The sequence below is a fragment of the Balearica regulorum genome, chromosome 4 (genome assembly GCF_011004875.1).
Source record: "Balearica regulorum gibbericeps isolate bBalReg1 chromosome 4, bBalReg1.pri, whole genome shotgun sequence".
Taxonomy (NCBI): Eukaryota; Metazoa; Chordata; class Aves; order Gruiformes; family Gruidae; genus Balearica; species Balearica regulorum.
The window spans coordinates 18,937,818-18,961,227 of NC_046187.1; the positions used below are offsets into that span (position 1 = coordinate 18,937,818).

A 23,410-nucleotide genomic window follows, 5' to 3' on the forward strand; every position below is an offset into this window, starting at 1 on the left:
TACAAGATAATTAGAAATACATTAGGAAAAGAATGCAGCAATGTTTCCAGCATGTAAACATGGCATAATGGACAGGACAAAACTGACCAGTTGACAGGCTGCGGCTCGATCACCGTCTTGTAAGTGCTATAACGTGCTTCCTCTTCCCAAGGTCAAGTCTAGCATTTTTGCTCAAGTTATACAAAAACAGTTTACCAAATTAGGGCTGGGGGAGGGGAAATCTGTATCAACTTTTTATCCACAGAACAACACTAGTCCACATAAATACTTCAAGATAATTTATTTCGGTCCCAAGGTGAACAAAAGATGTGAGTTCATAAATTCCCTCAAACTCTTTCCCCTACTTTATGAATAAAATAATTATTTTTCTTCTTGGAAAGACAATGAATATCATGACTGTTTTTCTGAAAAAAGAAACTAATGTTTCAGGCAATTTTACGTAAGTGTCTAGCCAGTGAGACAAAGACAGAAACTATTAGAAATAAATAGGAAAAGACATATGATATGCCAGAAGAGGTACAGTTTCTAGGTAACTTCATAAAATGCAATAATCACTTCCAAAAGAAACTATCTGAAGAGAAGACGAATCAAAGAAACTCTGAAACATGAATTAAGAAACAAAGTAAGGAGAACTTCCAGAAATTACTATTCCTAATTTATAATGGCTTTGAATCAATGAAACAGTGAATGAAATTCAAAGTTTCAGGTAACTGTAATAACAGCATCCATCACTGACAGCTGCTTTGATTGCTGTTAATTACACAGACCTGACAGCTGAGATGTTGTCAACCCTGCCAATAATATCCACCAATCTTAATTCATATATATTTATCATATTCTTGCCATTTCCTCCCTCATTTTGCCCTCATCTTGTCATTTACCCTCATATTGGGTTATTTCTACACCACAATCCAGCTAGCAATTACCAATAACAACCTTCCAGTATCTACCTGGAAAATACCATGGGCTAGTAGCTCAACTTACTAATACTTTTTGTAAATATTCAGGAAAAAATATCATGTATAAATACCTGGTTGTTCCTAATTTTCAATTGAATTTGAACTAGATAGTTTAAAGTCAGTTAAAGTATGTTTCCTCTGAAGCAACTGCCTACTGTGGTCTACTACATCATCTGCTGGGGCGGCCCAGCTGGCAGTCTGTGACTCCAGTCTTGCCCACAGGCTGCTTACATTGAAGTACCTGCCTTCTCTGAGACAAGTGGCTGCTGCTGCCATGAGGACACAGGTGGGTAAGAGGTATTCTTTTGTGCCTGCACATGAACCATTGCCCTTACTCCCTTGACAGAACATTTTAAGACAGACTGCCTCTTTCTCTGTTCCTGTTTCCAGCAGGTTAGGAAATTCCACGATTTCTTGTTCTCTTGAACCTCACGAAGGCCACATGTCCAGAATACAAGCATAAGCAGATAGCTCTGCTGTCTATTTTTCAATGCCAAGCAGAAAAAATGCACTGAAGGATGCTAATGTCCTGTATCATAAATAAGTTTGAGCCCTGCTCCCTAAACGAGAGCAGATGCCCAGACAATCAGATATGACTGTCCCTAAGTATTTTCTGGTATCATTTTCAGCTGCCATAGAAACTGCATATAAGACAAATCAATTTAAATCCACCTGAACTGGCATCACTTGCAAGGAATTATCCCACTGTGAGACAGCTGATTGATTCCTCTCCTCCATTTCAAAGTGGTAGCATGAGCTACTGCTAGATGTCATGAAGCTGCTCCACACAAAAATGACTCACTGTCCACAAAACCCACCTGAATTTAGACGACATATTTGCTTCACATGGTTTCCAGCTTCCTGTAGACTACAGATCAGAGCATACTTTCCATAATCTACGCTATATAAACCCTTTGCAATAATGTGCATAGTTCATATATTTCCTAGGTAATTGACTGTTTAGTGCTTTTTCAGCAAAATCAAGAAGAGTGAATTGATACTGCACAGGGAGGAAACCAGATGATAAAAAACCACCTTTTAGACTTCCCCCTCCTCCCCAAAAGTACAGTGCTAGATGTTTTACAGAAGTAGAAGCTAAATGTTTTACAAAAACAGGTTTACAATACTCCTCAAGAGCTCTTCCACACACATTTGACAGATGATAAAACCAAGGCACCAGCAAAATAAATGACATGTCCACTCAGTCAGGAATAGTGGCCTGGGTGCCTGGTTTTAGTCCACCTACTGATAGCCCCACTGAAAGCTAATATAAATAGGATGGGTAAAATTCCTAAACAAAACAGAAGTTAAGGAAGATGAAGTTTCACTGAAATCCATCCTTCTGACAGCTATCCCAGAAACCAAGAACAAAATCCAATTTTGCTTGCATAGTCAAGTGCTTTCTTTTTATTTTTTATTTCATTTTTAAGTTCAAACATTTTGCAGTGTAGAAATGAGCAGCTGAATAAACTGATATATTTCTCTGTAACATCTAGTTGGTTTGGGATTTTGTTTTGTTGGTTTGGTTTGGTTGGGTTTTTTTTTTACACTTTCTAACTTTTTTTTTTTCCTAGGACGTGTTTCTGGGGTTTGATGTGAAATCAGATGGATGCATGAATAATAACAGACTCCATATTCTTTTGAATGGCAGGGAGTTTTAAGTCGGTCTGGATAGAAATTTGTCAATGATGGTGGGAAATAGGAAAAGGAACATGACATTTCTGAAGCACAATGAGCCTTTAAAGCACTTGTAAGTATGGCTATAAAAGTAGCCTTCCCTCTCTGCATCAGTGCAAATACCTCTTATCAGTGTCTCCCCTGATCCTCTTTGTTCTCAATGCTGTTCTCCAGGGCATGGCAAAGAGGAAGGCTTACCTACAACTACCAATATACAAGCTGTAGCCTTAAAACCAAACAAAAGATAAAATCTTACACCATATCCTGAGCTCACAAGAAGTATTTCACAATATTGGATTTTTAAAAATTTTACTTTTAACCTAGATAGCCATCAGCTTAAATAATAATTTTCCAAAATGTATTATTTACCAAACCAGTGGCTACTTTCACAAGTTGTTTTGTTTGTTTTCCTTTGGTGGTTTTTTTGGTTGGGGTTTTTTGGGGTTTTTTTTGGTTGTTTGTTTTATGTCTGAGGCTTTTGGTTTGGTTTTGGTTGGGGCTAATGGTAAAAGGGTTTTTTGCTTTTTTTGGCCTGAGTTGACCACCAATAACAATTCTGATTAAAAGTAGAGTTCTAACTCTATGCCACAGCTTTTTTAAAATGGTAACACATACATTGAAGAAAGATTCCACTTTTATTAGGGCTCAACTGCATTATCACAAGATCTTTAATATAAGTCTATTTCATGATATTTACAACAAGAAGTAAGAACTGGCCACACTGTTTACCATAAGACACTTGAAATCTGTCTAAACCATTACTGCAGTTGTTCCAAACTTTGTCTTCAGCTGCCATTTTTTCTTACCTAACAAACCCTTATGTGAGTTGTATAAGTGTGCAAACTCCTTATGGTTTACATCTGAGGATAAACAGTACAGTTCAGTACAGGAACATCTGTAATATGCTATGCTGGATACTGAAATCATGGCATTCGCAAACATGTATATACTTCACATAACTAGTCTTCCAAGCCTGTTCCATTCAGTTTATAATTTTTCTTGAGGTCTAAAATTCCATAGTTAGAATGTAACTGTTCCCTGAATCTTCTTTTTTGCAAAGATAGTCGTTTCAGCTGTATATTACAAAGACATGCTACCTGCAGATACAATGTTGCTTCCAAAAATGGAAATGTCTCATTTATTCCAATTTCCCATGCATTCACTTATCATGCAGCAAACAGTTATAGCTCCAGTAGGGCAAGTACCTAGGAAGCTAAGTTTACCTGGTCACATTATATCATGAACTTAATTGGATATGTTTATCAAAGTAAAAAAAAAAAATAAAAAAAATTTAAAAATCAACCAACAAACCAAGTTAAAACAAGAAAACCACTTGTCAACAAAAAAAAAAGTAGGCTACATAAGATACTAGAATGCCATGTGATTTTTTGCAGCTGTTCTCAGCATTGCTTAGCAAATGAATTTAACACAGAATGTCATTCAGATCTATGTTCAGTCCTTGTTAGTCTTTTATCACATTATCATGATTAATCATTGTTATCATATTAATGTACAGGCACTTAAAGATGAACTAAGAACAGTCACATTGTACTGCCAACTCATCTTTTATATTATCATTTACACTATTATTATATTCTATTTATATTATAATACTACACATCCATGCTACACAGAGAAGAATATTACAGTGTATTGAGATCTTGATTTTGCAAAAATTTAAATATGGACCTAAAGGAAATATCAGCACATGTAATGTCCTCTAGACCACAGAGGTAAACATGTGCATAAGGCTTTGCATTGGATCCATAGCTGCACAGTCATGCTCACAGAAGGGAAGTAATACTGGAATTAGATTTAGAGGTGAAACTTCACAGTAAGATATGCAGCTAAATAGGTCAGGTCTACAGAATACAGCCTACCTCACACGCTATCCAGGCTTAGAGCTGTCATGCAAAATGTCATGTTCATTCAGTGTTTTTTAAATGGTTCATTGACTGGTCAAATGAAAACCAGCTCTATCATAACACTCACAGGCATTTTACATAAATGAAGTCTTTGGTCACAACCAGTTCTCACTCACAGGAGGCAGACTACAAATAACAAATTACAGGACACCTTTAGAAAGTGTTTCTTTTCCTGTACTGTTTCTCCTCTTATTACTTTGTCTGCATTTTTACAGTATATTCATCACCATGCTATATGAACATTTCACAAACATGTAACATCTCTGTAGTAGTTTAAGCTTGTTTTCATCAGTAATTAGGTGGCCCCAGATGCCTTACCAGGGATAGGATAGTCTGACAGCGGAGGTTTACATTTTGTCCAGGTGATACACTTGTAATTGTTCTGAGGTCTTCCTGGGGAGAGCTGCAAATCAGGGGACCACTGCTCAACAGCTGCAGCCTGGCGAAGTTTCACCTCTGTCCCAGTGGAAGACAGCTGTCAAAGGAGTTAAAGACATGCAGGGTTAGGGAAGCCTGGGTCCGAGTTGGGACAGTTAGCTTATTTTGGGACCGTTTGTTCCATTTTACCATGCTCCAATTCAAAACAGCACACATAACATGAGCAAGGGACGTTGAGCGGTCCATTTTCTCCCATTAAACTAGCTGTTTTCTTTCAAGCCCTCTGCAGCCTTTCTGAGGTCAGTACTTTCACCCACTGGTGTACTGTTGAATTAAAAAAGCCTGGAGGTCACTACAATGCATTGCAATAGTCAGTGAGTGCAACATCCCATTCAAATCCAGGTAGAGAACATTTCTGTAGCTGTGGACCTTCGGGTATAGAGAATAGTCCTAAAGGCAACCAAACAAGCAATACTTTATTCCTTAAATGTGCCATTACACAAGAATAAGGAGTCCACACCCTGGATCTTATTTCTGCATGGTACTGAAGGCTTACAGGAAAGGGAAAATTCCTTATTTGGAGAAATAAAGAAACTTTCTGAGGAAAGGTAAATTAAACCCCCCAAACCATCAGTGTTGAAATACTCGAGTAGAAATTTAACAGAGGCAATCAATAAAATCTTATCAACTGCATATCGTTGAAAAAAGGGTATATTAGAAAGATGTACTGTTGTGCGCTCTTTAATAATAATATCAACACTTCGATTTCTACCAGACTCGTGAAATGACAATAGCTGTTTATCAATCTACCTTTTGATCCTGCCAATTATATATTTCCTCTTTCTCTTTTGCCTTTTTCTTTGCTGTCCTGCACAATTGTAGCAAGTCTTATAATCTAGAGAACTGGGGAGTGGAGGGTAATGGCAACCAACAGCTTTGCAACTTCTCCCATTAACTTATTCTACAGGCTGCTTAGAAGTCACTGTGACAGACAGCTTGGCAAAATATGCACTTCAGACCACCATACAGTGTGTTTACCTCCATATGCCCTTAGTCTTCTACAAAGGGTTGTACTGTATGCCATATCTGATTTAAAGTGTACACTTTAAAAGGAACAAAAAGCTATTTGAGGCCTTTAAGACATCCTTAGGTGTCAGTGAAAAACAGGGAAGCACTTGTACATTCAAGAGCCTCCACATCTTCAAAAACAGTATCCACAGCATACTTTGCTTTCTACACAGTCATGGAAAACTAAGCCCATGTTACAAACCACTGTGCAAAGTCTAGAAGGTTAATAACCTCTCCTTTCCCTTTTTTTTCTTGCATGTGATTTTATGCTTTTCTCACCATTTTGAGTTAAATTCTGATATTCCTGGTAACAGAGCTATAGAAAATACTGCTGAAGGAGACACCAGTAAATTTTCCAGTCTCTATTCCCACTCAACAGTAGGATCAACTGTAATTATTTCTGGCAGATATTTTCATAACTTGTCTTTCACAATGGAACATGCACTTGCAATTTACATTACATCCAGTGAAGAAGTTCCAGTTTACAAAGACTAAAATCTGTAGCATCAGAAGAACAGTGCTCAAGAGAATACTGGGCTTGTAAAGATATAAAAGAATTCACAGAAAATTCATATACTGTTGGCCAAATTAACTGCTGATAGAAAGGTTAATCAGGGTTATGCCTACCTCCATATACTGATAAACCAGTATATGCCCTCTATAAAATTTTGAGAGTGTTATCTGTTAATGAAGAGCCTGTAGATTTAATATACTCTTGTATCAGTTGCTTTACACATGCCAAATATAATTTTAAACAGTCACTGCATTTGAATTACTGTAATCTGATGGAACGGGTCTAATCATCCCAACCAGAAGAGCTCAATGTTTCATTTAAGTCAAGGAGTTTTCTTATCCACTTCACAACAAGCAGAGAAACCACAGCCAAAAAGACTTGATCTTCTGGCTCCAAAACACTTTTCCACCACATTTACATCGAGTTTAACAACACTGAGAATGAATGCCTTTGCATGGTCATTTACCCTTGGATTTTGAAAGCCTGCCAGACATGGACTATTAACCAGTAACTGCTTATGGTTGGTTTGTTTGGAATGGAGGTGTTGGTTGTGTTTTTAAATTATCAGTGTCACTTCAAAAATAACCACAATAACTATCAATTTCTGCTCAACGTGGGATGGGTGCCTTCTCTGAAAGTTCACAGAGCATCTCTGGAAGACACACGAAAGCACATGGCAGCTGAAAGAGCATCTTACTGCAGCACATTTCCTTGGTACAGCCAAGCAAACCTCAGCCACAGAGATAATCTTCCTGGCATTGCACTTCTAACGGTGACTTGTATAATCACTTTAACATGGTATCACTCTTACTAAACAGATGCAGGCATGCAAAAGAAATCATCATGTCTGCTAACATCTTGTAGGCTTTAGGAAAGCCATGCAGGTAGCAATGAAGCATGCCACAATGAACAACAGCTTACAACACCCTTCTCCTTCAGAGGCAGAATGCTTTCCTCAAGAATGTGTCACTGTATTTCGCTACTTAGACATTTCATTAATTCACAGGCATGTTTCAGAATCATTACTCTCCCCTTCACTTCTTTGGGGATTTTTTCCTTTAAGAGAGATTACTCTTTCTAAACCAGACACTGCCTTTTGAATCATGAAGTTTTATTTTATCACTTGCCTCTGTCGCATTTAAAGCATTTATTATTACAATTGTAGCTCCCTTTTTCTCTGTATAATCCAAATAACATCTGAAAGCTGCTCAGTGAGAATGCTGATGCTTTATTTTAAGCAGAAGCTCCTACCTTAAAGATACACTGAAAGAAAAATAAATTCACATTTGTGGGATACTATTCCCACATGATTGCAGAACAACCCAGTCGATCAGTCACAGAAGGGTGAGTGACAAGCAACCATTCTTCTATGACAAATGCATTCATTTGTCCTACAGTAGAACATAATTTCCCCCAAATTAACTGCCATATACTACCAGTGAACAATTTTACTGGATTGCAGAAAGGGCATTAGTTCTGGACTAAATTTATTATTTCAATGCAGTTTACAAATTAGGCCTATTTCATTTAGTACAATTGCTTCGTACTTAAAGAATCAGGCAGCATTTGCTGTCAAACTGACATTTGAAGGTGAAACCCTAAGCACATAGTGCGATGTTTGGGATTTTCAGGGGATGGGCTTTTTTTTGGTAGACAGAACTTAACCTGCAATACTTGAATGGTTAGAAAAGATCATCAGATCCTTTTCTAGACTAGCCAACATGTGCTGTTCAATAGTTAATCACACCTGAAGAACATTAAACCATGATGTTAAAAGAAAACTCTATCCTACTGTTAAGCAGGATACAGTTGATCAGTCCATATGTTGCAAGAGATGATGTACGAATGAAATTCACAGCATCAACAATAATGAATTGGATGTTTAAAAAGCTCATCAAAGCAAGATGGATGCCTCCAATTCTCAATCAGAAAGGAGCATTAAACCAGTCACAGAAAGACATTTCCATTTCCAAGACATTTTAGAGGATTCATGCCTAGTCCCGGCTGCATTCCAATGAAGATAAAAAATAAAATGACATGTACACTACACGAGCTCCACAGTAGGAGCACTTCCATGACTGGGAATGGAAAGGACAATTTCTGAAGCAGAACTTCTCAAAGACATGCAGAGTCAGCAGAGCACAAAGCACCTGTTGCTGTGACAGGACGGAGACTGAATTTGCAAGAAATCTACTTTGAGTTGGAAGGGGAGAAGGAAAAAAGGAGAAAAGGAATGTGACCACTGCAAGTCCACAAAAATTACCACAAGTCTTTCCTGGACAAATTTTAAAGCTGCAACGGAAGGGCAATTTTAAAACTAACAACCACCAGTACAGAAGCAGAATTTTGTTGAGGTTATAAATAATCCTCAGCAACAGAAATGTTTTATGCATTTGCATATATCCATAGCATAGTGTAGCCCTTCCAACTTCACGCGTGTGCTCTTAAAAGGATGTGAGCCACTGCACAACATGACCAGCCTTTGCTCTCTTTCCCTATCACTATTACTGCTAGTGCTGACAACTCTTACTATGGTATCACAAAGTCCAATGGTATTTGTTGCTCTTCTCAAAGCTTCAGATTAGGAATTTTAACTTCCATTTAAAAGAAGTTTCTGTCCCTCACAGTTGCAGAAAGACAACAGAGAACACATACGACAGTCTCAAAAAATGAAAAACAAGAACACACAAAGATCCTCCATCTAAAACCAAAATGACCCAGTAACTTTTTGAGACTTCAACTCACAATTTATGAGTGCATGGAGACAAAAATCCACTTTGAAAATGGAAGACAGACCTTGGCATATGCTTATTTAACCAATCTGTAGCCATAAATTAAAGACAGTTTCCTGTCTTGAAAAGATTCCTTCCTCTAATGTCAGTATTTAAAGGAAACTCTACTGGTTATTTCAGTGGGAGGAAAAGCAGGTTGATTGGTGACTGGTATCAATCACTGCTAGTGAAGGATAAATGAAATTTTTCACTATACGAGGGTTTCATTATCATGATTGTTAAAATAAACGTCAGAGTAAGTGAAAAGTCCAAACAAAGCCATGCGAGCAGGATGGACAATTAATCTGCTGAGAAAAATTACCACTGAAGTAAAATTCTGCAGCATTAACTAAGGATTAGCTTGGAGTAATGCAGAGCCAGAACACAGGCAAAATCTCATCTACACTGCGACCATGAGCACTGCAGTCCAAACGTTTTTAAAAACCTTGTCAGTTTGAAGTCTACTGCAGCCCTTATGAATACATACAAGCAAAGCACATGTGTGTGTGTCAGTGTGCTACTGAAATCTTTTTGGCTTAACCTGAAAAAAATTGCATATGAGAAGGAGGAACCATAGGGCACTGTCTTATAGGAGAGCATTTTATTTGTCAGAAATCACTCCAGTGTATCAGAGAAAATCTGTAACAAGATTTCAATGCAATTATTCTTATGTAAATGTGGCAAAATGACAGAGTACGCTGAAAAAGTGCAAAGAAAAGTGTGAAACATTTTCAGTAACAAGAACTGTCATCCCAGTTTCTCTAGACAACTTTTCAAAGATTGATAGTAACAGAAAGTATTGAACTTCAAAATCTTGTATACCACACTATTGTCATAATAACATTATTACAAGAGTATCATACTGTGTTTTGTACAATACTACTATTACAATAATGAAACCCAATGCAATAAAATACAAATAAAAGATAAATAGTATTCAACAAGAACAAGAAATGTATTAATAAACAAATTCTGCCTGAATAATGTAAGCAAGCAAATTTATGCCTTAAGAATAGCCAGAAATGCTGTCCTGCACATGCAGTCTTGTACAAAAATTTCTGCTGAATCACAGTGTTGCCAGGGTTAGGGACCTTGCACGATGGCCATGCCTAAGCCCTGACTACTTGCTGGCATACTTGATGTTGCAACAACTGACTGGAATACAACTTGGACATTCTCTGGCTAATTCTTCTCCTAAATGCTGACCAAGTCAAGTATCCAAGTAGGTAATGATGTGAAACTTGGTGATCAGAATGAATGCTAAATATTTAAGCATGAATTATAGAATCCTAGAATGGTTTGAGTTGGAAGGGACCTCTAAAGATCATCTAGTCCAGCCCCTCCTGCTGTGGGCAAGGACATCTTTTATTAGACCAGGTTGCTCAAAGCTCCATCCAAGAGCAGTCTAATACACTTCATTTGAACCACTCACATTGAACATGTGAGAGCAGACTACCTTTCACAAAGGTAGTTTCAGTGGTTTCTTGAGTTCATCTTTACACTGTCCTCTTCTACTGAGATTACACAGGAGCTTTCACCAAGATGAGATTTCATCAGCTTTTTCTGTACGGTAGATACTATCTAATCACTCCTTGAGTGCAAATTCCCAGTGTCTAAAGGAACATAAGTTATAGTTCAAACTGGAATGCCAAGAGAGACAGAAGAATCCCTTGCTAGCCAACATATTTCTCATCAGACAAAGCACATGGGTAGAAAACAAACCAGCAGGACCAACCACATGCATATTAACACCATCGAGGGAAATAATTTTGTTACAGTTTTACCATTTAATTATGATTTATTTTCCTCATTACATTATAGGTATGAATCCATGCTGCCATACTTAAATCTATTCTCTCTCACTTGTACAATAATGTAAACCCTCTGCATGCAGTTACCTCTAATGAATCCCAGTTACAGCAAGTGAATGCTCACTAAGGAAACATTGAATGGCAGTTACTTAAGATGAAGACTGGAACAATTTAAGCAGCTTATAGCTGGGAGAGGATGGGCAAAAGGGAGACTGACTCTTTTTGTTTTCTAATATACAGCAGCCTATTTTGAAACACATCACCATGAAGCAGTTAGGTGCTGCTATCACTATGCAGAGGGCTGTTTCACAGCAGAACCCAGAATTCTTTCTGTCATGGATATTAAATCCGGTAAAATTACTACAAAGTAGGTAAGCATCAGTTAATATTCTGAATCGCCCTGACCTACAAAAACCATGAAGCACCTAGTAGTGCAGGTTATAAAATAGCTATTAAGATTAGAGATTGGACAAAATGTTTAGGAGACATCCTTTACAACATCAATAGGTCATGTTTATAAACCAATGAAAGATTTGAATGCAGTAAAAGATGGAGCTGTAAAAGCTCATTAAAAGATTATATCTGGTTTGATCACCAAGAGGCAATCGTACACCCTTGTTTTGGGCTGAGACTATGTGGTCTGGTTTTGGACAGGCAAGTCTTTCTTTTAAAAATAATTTGATTACTCATTAGGTCTTCACCCAGGAGATAACCTCTCCACCCCAGGCTCCCTTATTTTAACTTCTGATGAATGTATTTTGTCACGTTGTTTGTTTGTTTGGTGAGGTTTGTTTATAAACTTTAACTAAACAGTATAAACCTTGGATTTCTACATGTCCTTTTGAAAAGAAGGGCCTCACAGACTGAAGGATCTCATCAAAAGTGAGAGGGAAAAAAAGAATTATATTGGTACTGTTTATCTGCTTCAGAGGGTAGGAAGGAAAGCAAGGTTAAATATACATAATTAAAAAACGTAAAATAGCTTAACTGATCAAGCTGCCTAAAGTCCTATAGGTCAGGATTGACCTATAGGTCATTGTGATAGCATGAATCATGAAGGTGACAAAAGCTTAAAAGCTTTCCTATACTCCCACATCTGCAAGGCATGTAATTACCTGCTGCAGAAAAAACATGTTTCCTAGCTTTACTAATGAGCATCTCCTTTTGGGCCTGCAGCTGTATTCATAGTCCTAATGATACAGCAAATTGAGTATGGACTGCTGTGTCTGTGCACTTCAGGAGCATCGCTCCTTATATTTATGCAGACTCTATACACGTCAGAAGTTGCAAGTGTACAATCTAGGATAAGCTGCAATTCTCTCCAGTTCCTTCAGGATTTTCCTCTTACAACATGCATAGCCAAATCAGTGATGAAAAAATCTAAAGCTGGTCTTATCTTGGAGGAAAACATCAGTTTAAGTATCCTTCACTGTACTGAGATTTCTTCCTTTCTGTTCACACTGAGTCATGAATAGATAAATTATTCCTCTGTGCAGGCTTATGTTGGAAAACACTGTGAAAATACTTCTTCAGGAAAGATCATGACTCGATTGGAAGATAGCCACCTGATGCTGAACAGTATTTAATCACAAATGTGAATGTGGCTGTAGATCACAGAAATACCATGCTAATACCCTGTGTTTCTCATTTCTTGTCCATTCTAGCTCAATGTCTACAACCACTGTGACAGACTTCACTGACTGGCCCAGCTTCTGCTCACAAAGAGAATAAAACTACTAACCATGTACTATGATGGAACAAAGTTCATACTCTGGCATCAGCACATTCTACTATATGTTCCTACTTATCCCGTGGAAACCACAGATAAATACCTAATTCACACTGCCTAGTGCCTAAGTAGCAAGCTCAGACTATACACATTTAAAATGTATATAAATGAAACTTATTACCAGAGGAATGCTTTCAGTAACACCACCCCACAGGCCATTAGGTTTCACTGCCAGATATGTATTCTCTCTACTTATACTACCCAGAGCCGCTTTATGTCCTTCATCTGAAAAAGTTTCAGCTCATATGGGTCCATGCGTCGACTACTTGTCATTCCTCAAATCCATACAGACACAATGAAGTAGCACTACTTGCCAGTAGGGTTACATCTGGGATTCCCCAGGCCCACAAAATGAGTGTGCACTACCTGTCCTTCAAAGAAATAAATCATTAAGTAAAAAATAATCACAATTACATTGTCTTGAATGACTGTCCACAATCAACATGAACAGAAATAGCAGCGTACAACAGAAACAGAAGACAATCCTATAAATTCTAGAAAGCGAATTTACTGTGATACACCTGATACAGTAGTTGCATGTAAAAAACGCAACAACAAACTTGCTTCTTCATCAAATGTAAACTTATCTACTGTATTCTATGCAATATACACCACAAATTCTAAGCATAACTCATGTAAAGATAAGCTCAGATTAGCAGGTGTCCATGAATATATTAACATGCAGCAGTCCTTGCAAGCGTATGTCTCTGTATAGTTACTCAAGTTTATGTAATTATGTATACAATCTAATGTTTGATTTCATCGACCTTTTGTCAAGTGCTGTCCAGCACTGGTTTTCAGACAATGTATGTTCAAGGAGCTTGTAGAATGAATACCCGAGAGACACTGATGTCTTTGCAAGAAATGCCCATATTCAGTTATCACCAGCTACAGACTAAGGGTTAAAAATTACTGTCTTCAGAGACTAGACACATATGTAACTGTTACCTGAAGCAAAGTACAGACACCACTACCTCTGAAAGGACCATCACTCTTCGCAACATGGAGACAGTAAGTTGAAAAATGTATCCATATTTATCAGAAATTCTTATTTCTTTACATACTGTGCAAAATCAAGTATAAGGAGTTCTGTAGGCAGGCTAAAATAACTAATGTAATTGGCTCAAGGACCTTTCCATAAATAAATGGATTACAAAGGCACTCTTTGCAAATTTATTAAGGTACACGGGAAGAATTCAGTTAACATTTTTCTCAAATACAAAGGGGATAGCTATTTTAATACCTTTCCTGGATTTAGTACATCTACTTCTCTCTGCATACTGCTAGATCACTCATGCTAGAAATGAATCCACAGCTCTTCCACCTCTGCAGTCGAATGAAGCACATCAAATGGCAAGATATTTAAAAACCTCTCTGACAGAGAGCAAGTATGGGTCTTTGTCCTTTACTTCTTTGTACTGTCACATATGCACATTCTTGATGCATTTGAGCTCATCAAAATGTCCAAAACAAAACAAAAAACTCCCTTCATTAAAATTCTGGCTGCACGCTGCCGTTGCTACAATCGTATGTGTCACACAGGAGGACATTGTGAAGTTTAGGGACATAGGAATAAGGACATGAGAGCCAACTCCCTTTGAAAATGAAAGGGTTTGATAGCTTGGATCTTTGTTTTGTACTGGACCAGGACACTAAATCCAAATGCCTTCAGGTTTCAGGGGAACGCAAACTTGTATTATGAATCCAATGTCTAAAATCAGGTCTCACACTATCTGTTGCAATATTGAAAACAAGCCAGAGTTCCAAAATAGGTTTAGCATTCTTGCATTAAATCATCAGTTAGTTCAGAGTGCTGTGGCTTCGGCTTAAGTACAGAGAGCACACAAGCTTTGAACAAGCCGTCTTGGGCACTGCTAATAAAATAGCACAGTAGCATGCAGACAGGCAGCAACAGTTGGGCATCAACTCATTTTTGCTGCAGTTCATAGCAAGTTCCATACTGATGGGACTCCACTCTTCTCAGCACTCACATTAGCTAATTCAAAACCAGTTGCACATGGCACTACCACCTTGCACTGACTACAGTGTAGACATACATTTAAAGAAAATTAAATAAAGGAAAGACCCAGTTCTGTACATCACACAGTCTGCCTAAAGCATATAGATACTTGAAAATAACTTGGGTTTCCCTGCACTTCATGTATGGATAAATAAGTTTACGTAACTGGTAGTTGTGTTAAAAATAAGAAAATATAAAGATAATAACTAGCAAAAATAATAAAAAGAAAAAATAAATTAAAATAGGCAAAGTAAGATCTACAAATAGCAATGTACCTCAAAATTTGGAAAATTAAATTATATCTGCAATGAATAGACACAGAAGAAAATAGGGGGAAAAGATCAATGTTGTAATATTTTTCACTCAATAATACAAAAAATGTTGTCTAGTCAACAGAAATGGACTGTAATGTTGCAACATAACATTAAACATTACCTAATGAGATAAAACATTTGCATGATCAAAGCACTCGATAGAATCTATATGGATACAAATGTATCTAAAGGCTACATTTATTTTCTATCAAAACAAAAGATACTGTAAACAAAAACACCAAGACAATTGAGTTTAATAGAATGAAAAGACTGCAACTACACATATACAAAGAGAAGCGGTAGAAGTATAAGGCTAGCAAGACAGCCAAAAGGAATAGGTTGTAGAATTACTTCAGGTTTTAATAGAGGCAACAGTTTAACATACTCAGTGAAGAAAGTACAAAATGTGCCACTGTGAAACTAAATTTTCAAACAAACAGCCAGAAGGTAGTAAATTAAAGGCAAATAATTAACATCCATAGTCTCAGCCTGGAGAAGACATACCTGTATCTCCCAAAAGGCATTCATACTCAGCAAGAATAAGCTAGCAGTGGGGTGAAGACAATATAAATATTCCTGTACAGTCAGATACTGACAGCAATTATTGAACCCCATTCCCTGAATATCAGTGGCATCTTGGTTTTGGATTACATTATTTATATAAAATACAAGATTTCTTAATCTTACAGCAGAGAAGCTTTCTATGATTGATATAGATGTTTCAACCTTTGGAATAATTTTTTGTGCCTCTTCAGTAATTTCATTTCTGATTATACAACACATTCACAATCTCAAAAAAATGACTCAGGTCACACTTTGTCTGGTACTGAGTTAGTGTATTCAATAGATATCTTTCTACTGATTTCGCTGGGCTTTGGATCATGTCATTAAATGGTGTTCTAGTTTGCAATGAAGGCCTCATATTTACACCACCAACCTAATACCTTTCATTTATGTTTTACAGTCCAGATTCTGCAAAGTGATTAGTCTAGAGACTTTTACTTCCCTGATGGATATGCTTAAGGACTTTGCGTAACAAATCTAAAAATCAAACTGAAAATTGCTTAACTGATAAGCTGAGTTTTAAGCTAAAGCATCCTCATTTCACTAGCTCTCTTCTCCCTTCCAATCAGTGTTAGGCATGTAAGAAAATTTTGTCATTTTAAGAGAAAGTTATCACCACTTAAATATTCTCTAATATACTAGACCAATCAGTCACATTTTAGTCAAAGCTGTATAATACAAAGCAAAAATAAAATAAATTAGAAACTTCTAGTTATTAACATCTTAACATAGATCAGTGTGACATTACTGACTGAGCTGCAGCACTGTCCTAGTTAGGGACCAGAGAAAAGAAGCAATGCCATAGAGGAATGGACAACGTTATTCAACCCTGGCACTCACAGTTCCTTTTGTGATACAGTGAATGGACGGAGACTGAGTCCTACTAGTCTAGGAGCAGCCAGCACACTTCTCTGGGCAGCAAGAACAATTGCAAAGCTACCTGGTGAGTCTCTGTCCTCCTTCACTGATTAGATGCTGCCACCAAAAGCAGGTAGCTAATACTCACATTTTTATGGTGAACTGTTTGTTATTTGGTAATTTATTTTTTTTTTTAAGCCCTTAACTCTCAAGTCACATAAAGGATCACAATCTCATCTTTTGTTAAAAATATATACACATGATAGAGTCATATACTTTAATGAAATTTATTATATAAACTTATTTATTATGAGTTATATCTTTAACTATATCTAATTAATTTTTATTTATATATACAGACCTTTTCTGCCACCAGGGTTCTAGAGTTTAAAATGCAAAATGAAACAGTGTTAAAAGTTTGAAAAAATTAAAGAGCTGCACCAAACAAATTTGGAAAAGCACAGCAGCTAGGTAGATGAGATTATAAGAAACAGCATCATATCTAGCTGCCTTTGACATCCCCAAAACAAGGCACTAAGTTTGATTCACGAAATAAGTTTTTTTGCTGCTGCACATCTGAAGCAAAGCCCACTCGACATCACTCATCTAGCATCTCCAAAAAAAACCCCACCACAAACAAACCACATACAAGTCAGATAAAAAGGTTTGCTACTGATGATTTTCAAACTTGCATTTCTAAGCCACTTTCACAATCTCAAAGCAATCTTTCCTAAGATATTTTTTTAGTAACTTGAGAGGATAATAATGTAACTACAAAAGCTGTTGCACGGCTCACACTATCAGACACAGTTAAACACTAGCTCACCCTCTTGGTGCCAAGGTCTGCATGAAGCACGGGTAGAGAAATGTGAATGAATAATAGTACTCCTGAAGCTTTGTCTCCTCTTCCACCCTTTGAAAAGTTATTTTGCATAAGAAAAGCAGCAGAATATCTAAAAGCTGAAATATCAAAGTGAAATTACTGGCTTGTATTCCATTTAGTTTGGGTCATAATTCTGGTCTCCTCTGAGTGCATTTCACTGTCTGTTTCTCATCTCCTCTTGATGTAGTTACTCTTTACCTCTTTGTGATCTGTGGTAACACGTGAATACTGACTGATTTGGGGGCTGCTTTTATAGGTGTATTGTGACCATGCACATGCTAAACAAGATTTGATTCTCACTATTTGGAACAATGCGTGAGGCTTCAAGCCTAATCAGAAGGAAAGCACTACAGAGCAAGGTTGTATTTCCATGTAGCTACTCTTTCTTTGAATGCCTAAGTCAGTACATGAACTGCCTGAGAAATAACAATTCATAATCAAAGTATGTTTGAAATTTCTCTGTGTTTTTTCAAGACAAAAAAACCCCCACCCACCAAAAAACATCTAATCTACTTGTTCATCTGCTACAGCTGGAGTAGTTTTCAAAAGACTCATAAGGTTAAAGCATGTATTATTAGTAAGGAAATCATACCAACTACTACGTCACATCTTCTAGAAAGTTTAAAAAGCAAGCAAATGAGAGAGCACTGCACTGGAGTTCTGTAAAACCGGTGACTCAGCTACGAGATTTACCTCCTGACACTCACTGCATGAGCATACTTCCCAAGGGATAGCCATGTCTGGTGTTACCTCTTACTAACTGCAACTGCATAGCACATTAGCTCATTAAAACTGCATAGGAAGCATTACTGTGGACAGTCCTATCATGCCCCTGATCCCATTTCCTCAACTAATTCTCATCCGTCCGGGACTTGCAGGCAGGCAAGACACAATTAAATTAGTATTAGTTACCTACCTCACTTTAAACATTACCAAAGGCCCACCCCACCACATTCAAATGCGTCACTTGAATACAGCCTCTTGATACATATGAACATAATTCCGATCGGAACAAATGAAGGAATGGCCTGAAGGACAAGGCTGCCAACTTGTGATTTTGCAACTCTAAATTGACTTTAGCAACAAGTCCTACAGTAATGGTGAGTAGGTGATGTACAGTATGATGGCTTGATCAAATCCAAATAGTTCCTTAATGCATATCATTCCATGACTTCTCATATGCCAATTATTTCCTGCACAGAAACTACAGCAACGAGCCGCAAATAACAAATGTTACTGAGAAATGTCATAAATAGCAAACACTGAAGTTCCAAGGCTATAATCAAATTGTTTTCTTCGGTCAAGAATTTTATTTTAGATTGCATTCAGTATCAAAAAGTGTGTTAGTCAGAAATTTAACCGGTTGACCTAGATATCATGCATCTTAGTTAAATATTAGTCAGTTACTTTTTACACCTTTTTTCATGGGTTTATCTTCCTGTACAAAAATTAATTCATAAATGTTCTTGCAGTTGACATATTTAGACAAAGATCCCTATGTATGCAACATTCAATGGGCAGTATTTATAGTATTTGTAGCATGTTTTGCCTCCAAGTATCTAAAGATGCATTTTCACTAGCTTTAAAAAAAATGCTTTTCAGTTCAGAAATCACAGGTTACTGTGATTAAAGAGAGTTCTGTCTCAGTAATTCCAGTTGGATCCTCCATCAGTACAACATAACATGACAGCTTTCACAATGCATCACCTTCCTTAAACATAAATGCTGTCTTTCTGAAGTACTGCCAAGATGTTTGGCACAGTTGCCAGTCTGGATTACAAGGAGCAGACCACTACAGCACTGACTTGCTCAGAGCAGAACGCTGTTTGGGAAAATACATCCACCCTTTTGCAAAAATCAAAGACAGCAGGTAAAGTAACAGTCACAACCATGGTAGTCATCCACCTACGATACGTACAGCAGGTAACCTTCAGTGATAAAACTATGACCATCAGCTGAGGCTCTAACCTCACTACCACCAGTGGAGTTTTGAGGCTCTGCCTGGTCCTAACCAATTTTAAGAAGAGACAGCCAGAAATGAGCTATTGCAGAACACATTCATCACCCACACTACTGACGTTGTGATTTCTAGGACTGATTATAATGTTTCACTCTATCACCTACAATATATTCAGCTTGCTATCTAAAGGTACCTGTGGGTTAACTGGAGTTTGGAGTTTACCTTGATGCATTTTTAGCAATAAAATCTGTTATTTACCTGGATAACTAGCTGTATCTTCCACTGATTTTATTATTAAAAATACAACACAATGTAACAGTTGAACAAGACATAAGCTATTGCTGTGCCGCACAGCACCACACACTTTCACAGCTTTTAGATCACATACTAAATGCTGCAGCAGGAAAGCTCAGTTACTGCTTCATTGTAGCTGGAGGGAGACATAGCTTTTTATGGCAATTGCTATATGAGCAGTTCTTTGTAGAGCGATCACATCCAAAAAGGCAGGATCTGTGCCTCACAGAGGTGTTTATCCAAAATGGCAATTAGTACAACAATAAAGAACAAAAACCATGAAACAGACAAAGGCAATAGCAACTGGAAAACTGAAAATATATATTGTTTGAATCAACTATGGATGTCTATATTTTATTTTTAATGCTTTATTATATTATTATTGCTGTTAATGATATTAAGACTCCTAATTTTGCTACAATGATCAAAAGGGCAGGTCAGTGCTTTGTTGAGAAAAAAAAATGAGGCACGTTTCCGATATTTTTGTGGGGCTGCATGGCATTTCTCCTCAGCCCACTGCCAGAGTTCCCAACTCACTAAATCAAATTGTTTAACAAGCTGAAGGTCACATAAGCAAGATTTCCCTAGCTGCTTCCTTCAAGTCAGACACTTTGGTTGATATGAGCTGCCTGTCAGGCAGAGCTATATAGCCTGTAAAACCACAACACAGCCATAAAACACAAATACAGTGAAAGATTAAGTCAACAAATTGTTAGTGTTCTCATACTGGTAAGTGTCAAGTTCTCAGTGAAATGGTAGACAAAAAAAAAAAGTTTAAAAAAATAATAAAATCCTTTCTTCTACAGAACAACAGAAGGGGTAAATAGTTTGGGTTTTTTTCCAAAGAGAATGTCTCTTGTATGTCTACCATCAATGAAGACAATCTGTCTTCCAAAATTAAATAAAGGAAACAAAAGCTCCCTGTGTCCCTCTCCCCAAGTCTCAACCCAACCATTTCCCAAATCCTGAGAAAACATTTGTCTCCATTCCTTTCAAGTTTGCTGAATGTACTAACCTACCGGTATCTATTTTCTCATCACAATAAATGGATAAGCTGCCAGACTACTGAAGGCTTTCTGTGGTTTCCATTTCTTTCCCCTTCCCTGTCTCGAAACAGCACACATCCTCTCTGAACAGCAAGCTCCGTATCCAGTTTGCTTCTATCGCTGCAAAGCAGTTGCACCCAATATAGCTGACCACTGTCTGTTCTCGACATGCTGCCCAAGAACACTCCTCCTCTCCAGACTTTTTTCTTTGTTGTCATAGTCTTACCTGCTTTTCAAGGTCACGTAAAGAGAGCACAAGCATTGGGTGTGTTTTTTTAAACAGCACCTTTCTTCATGGTATAGGCATGTTTTCCAGAAATGACACCTTTGTGTTGTCTACATCTCTGGTTCCCAAGTTATGCGTTTCCTTTCTTACAGTATTTCCTACTGTGCTTATTTTCACTTATTTTTTGTGTGTTTCTATTAAAGCTAACGACATAGCATTTTGTATTTGAAGCATTTTTCCACCCTTTTGTTTGTGTTTCTATGAACTATATAGGAACATTTGGCATCATACAGTATGAAGCTGTACAAAATTATCTGGTTTGGGCATGCTGATGTGTCAACAAATTCATATACACCAGAAAACTTTCTGAAAAATGCCTCTAGAATCGTTGGAAGAAAAAGTACTATCCCTTTACTAACTACTGCATGCTTTGGTGTTTTAGATATATGTACTTGAATCTATAACCTTCTTCAGTAAAAAGTTTTTCTTTCCTTAATTCTGCTTAGAGATCACTTCCTGTTTCATCATGGGCTGCTGCTTTTCCTAGCCTGTTAGCTCACCTAATTTCTGATTATTTCAGTTTGCTGCAGTACAGAAGAGTGAGGAATATCCATTCAAATTACAAGGAAACCTCTACTTTTCCCATGTGGGTTTTCTTTTTAGATTCTATCTCATCTCCTCTATGATTAGAAACTTCCAGCAACAATCACATTCAACAAGCATAGATTTGCTCACTCAGCTTAGTTTTCTGCCCATTGGTGAGCCCCATCAAGGTCCTGAGTCCTTCATATGGAATCATAGATTCACAGAATGGTTTGGTTTGGAAGGGACCTTAAAGATCATCTAGTCCCAACACTCCCACCATGGGCAGGGACACCCAGGTCCCTGGGATGGGTTGCCCAAAGCCCCATTCAACTTGGCCTTGAACACTTCCAGGGAGGGGACATCCACAACTTCTCTGGGCAACCTGTTCCAGTGCCTCACCACCTCACAGTAAAGAATTTCTTCCTAATATCTAATCTAAATCTACCCTCCTTCGTGCCCCTGTAAACAGTCCCTCTCCAGATTCCCTGTAGGCCCCTTTAGGTACTGGAAAGCTACTGAGTCTCCCCAGAGCCTTCTCTTCTCCAGGCTGAACAACCCCAACTCTCTCAGCCTGGCTTCATAGGAGAGGTGCTGCAGACCTCTGATCATCTTCGTGGCCCTTGTCTGGACTCGTTCCAACAGCTCCATGTCCTTCTTATGTTGGGGGCCCCAGAGCTGAACACAGTACTTCAGGTGAGGTCTCCATGAGAAGAGAGTAGCAGGGGAGAATCACCTCCCTCAACCTGCTGGTCACGCTTCTTTCGATTTAGCCCAGGACACGGTTGCCTTTCTGGGCTGCAAGCACACATTGCTGGTTCATGTTGAGCAAACACCAACCAATACCCCCAGGTCCTCAGGGCTGCTCTCACTCCATTCTCTGCCCAGCCTGTAGTTGTGCTTGGGATTGCGCCGACCCATGTGCAGGACCTTGCACTTGACCTTGAACTTCATGAGGTTCACGTGGGCCCACCTCTCCAGCCTGTCAAGGTCCCTCTGGATGGCATCCCCTCCCTCTAGCATGTCAACCACACCACAGAGCTTGGTGTTATAGGCAAATTTTCTGAGGGTGCACTCAATCCCATTTTGTGACTAATTTAAAGATTGTCAGCTTTATCATGTAGATTTTAACTTACTAAGTCTGTTTTAATAATTTCATAGACAATAAAAGCCTTAGAGAAAAAAATTGTCCGTACTGACTCTTCTGATCCATCCCTCTCCAGGGAGACTCAGTATACCCATATCACAGGCTTTTTTTCAAGAGTTCATTTTTATGAAGCTGCATTATTTTTTACCAGCAATCTAGACAGATAACCAATGTCCATTTCAGATTGGGTGTTGCACATACAGTAGTCACAAGCCTGCAGTTGTCACTATAGGATTATCTGTCAAAAGCAGTGAAAGCACAATTCTGTACAAGTAGAAAAAAGGAACTTGACTTCTTTCAGTGAACTGTTTGTCCTTCAACTTGCAGAGAATTTGGGCACTGAGTTGAAAGATGTCCTTAAAATCTGAAGTTTAAGAGCAGACATTATAGTAAAAAAAAAAAATCTGAGTCGTCAGGCAAAGGTGTCCTCACTGATTTCCACATGACTATTAGAAGTAAGAAACTATCAAAGTACAAAGCTGTAACTTGTTCCAGAAAAAGTGAACTCTCTTCTGCTCCCTGCCTGAGGTTATCGAAACCACTTTGAAAAGCCCCCAGACACTGCCAAATATTTTGTAAGTAAGTTGCAACTGCCAAGCAAAATCACTAAAAACTGAAAGCACA

General features: G+C 37.9%; 1 protein-coding gene across 9 annotated transcripts in view; it reads right to left on the minus strand.

Annotated features, from left to right (window-relative positions):
• The window catches only part of MAPK10 (mitogen-activated protein kinase 10), a 188,435-nt gene that overhangs the window by 122,250 nt on the left and 42,775 nt on the right, over positions 1-23,410 (minus strand). For 4 of the 9 annotated variants that reach the window (XM_075751343.1, XM_075751340.1, XM_075751347.1 and 1 more), the window contains exon 3: positions 4,880-5,036. The exons of 4 other annotated variants lie outside the window; for them this stretch is intronic. The gene's annotated coding sequence lies outside the window, so the exon portion shown is untranslated. Of the gene's footprint in view, positions 1-4,879; positions 5,037-23,410 lie in introns of those variants that run through there. One more of the 9 variants, XM_075751348.1, reaches the window with a different exon arrangement.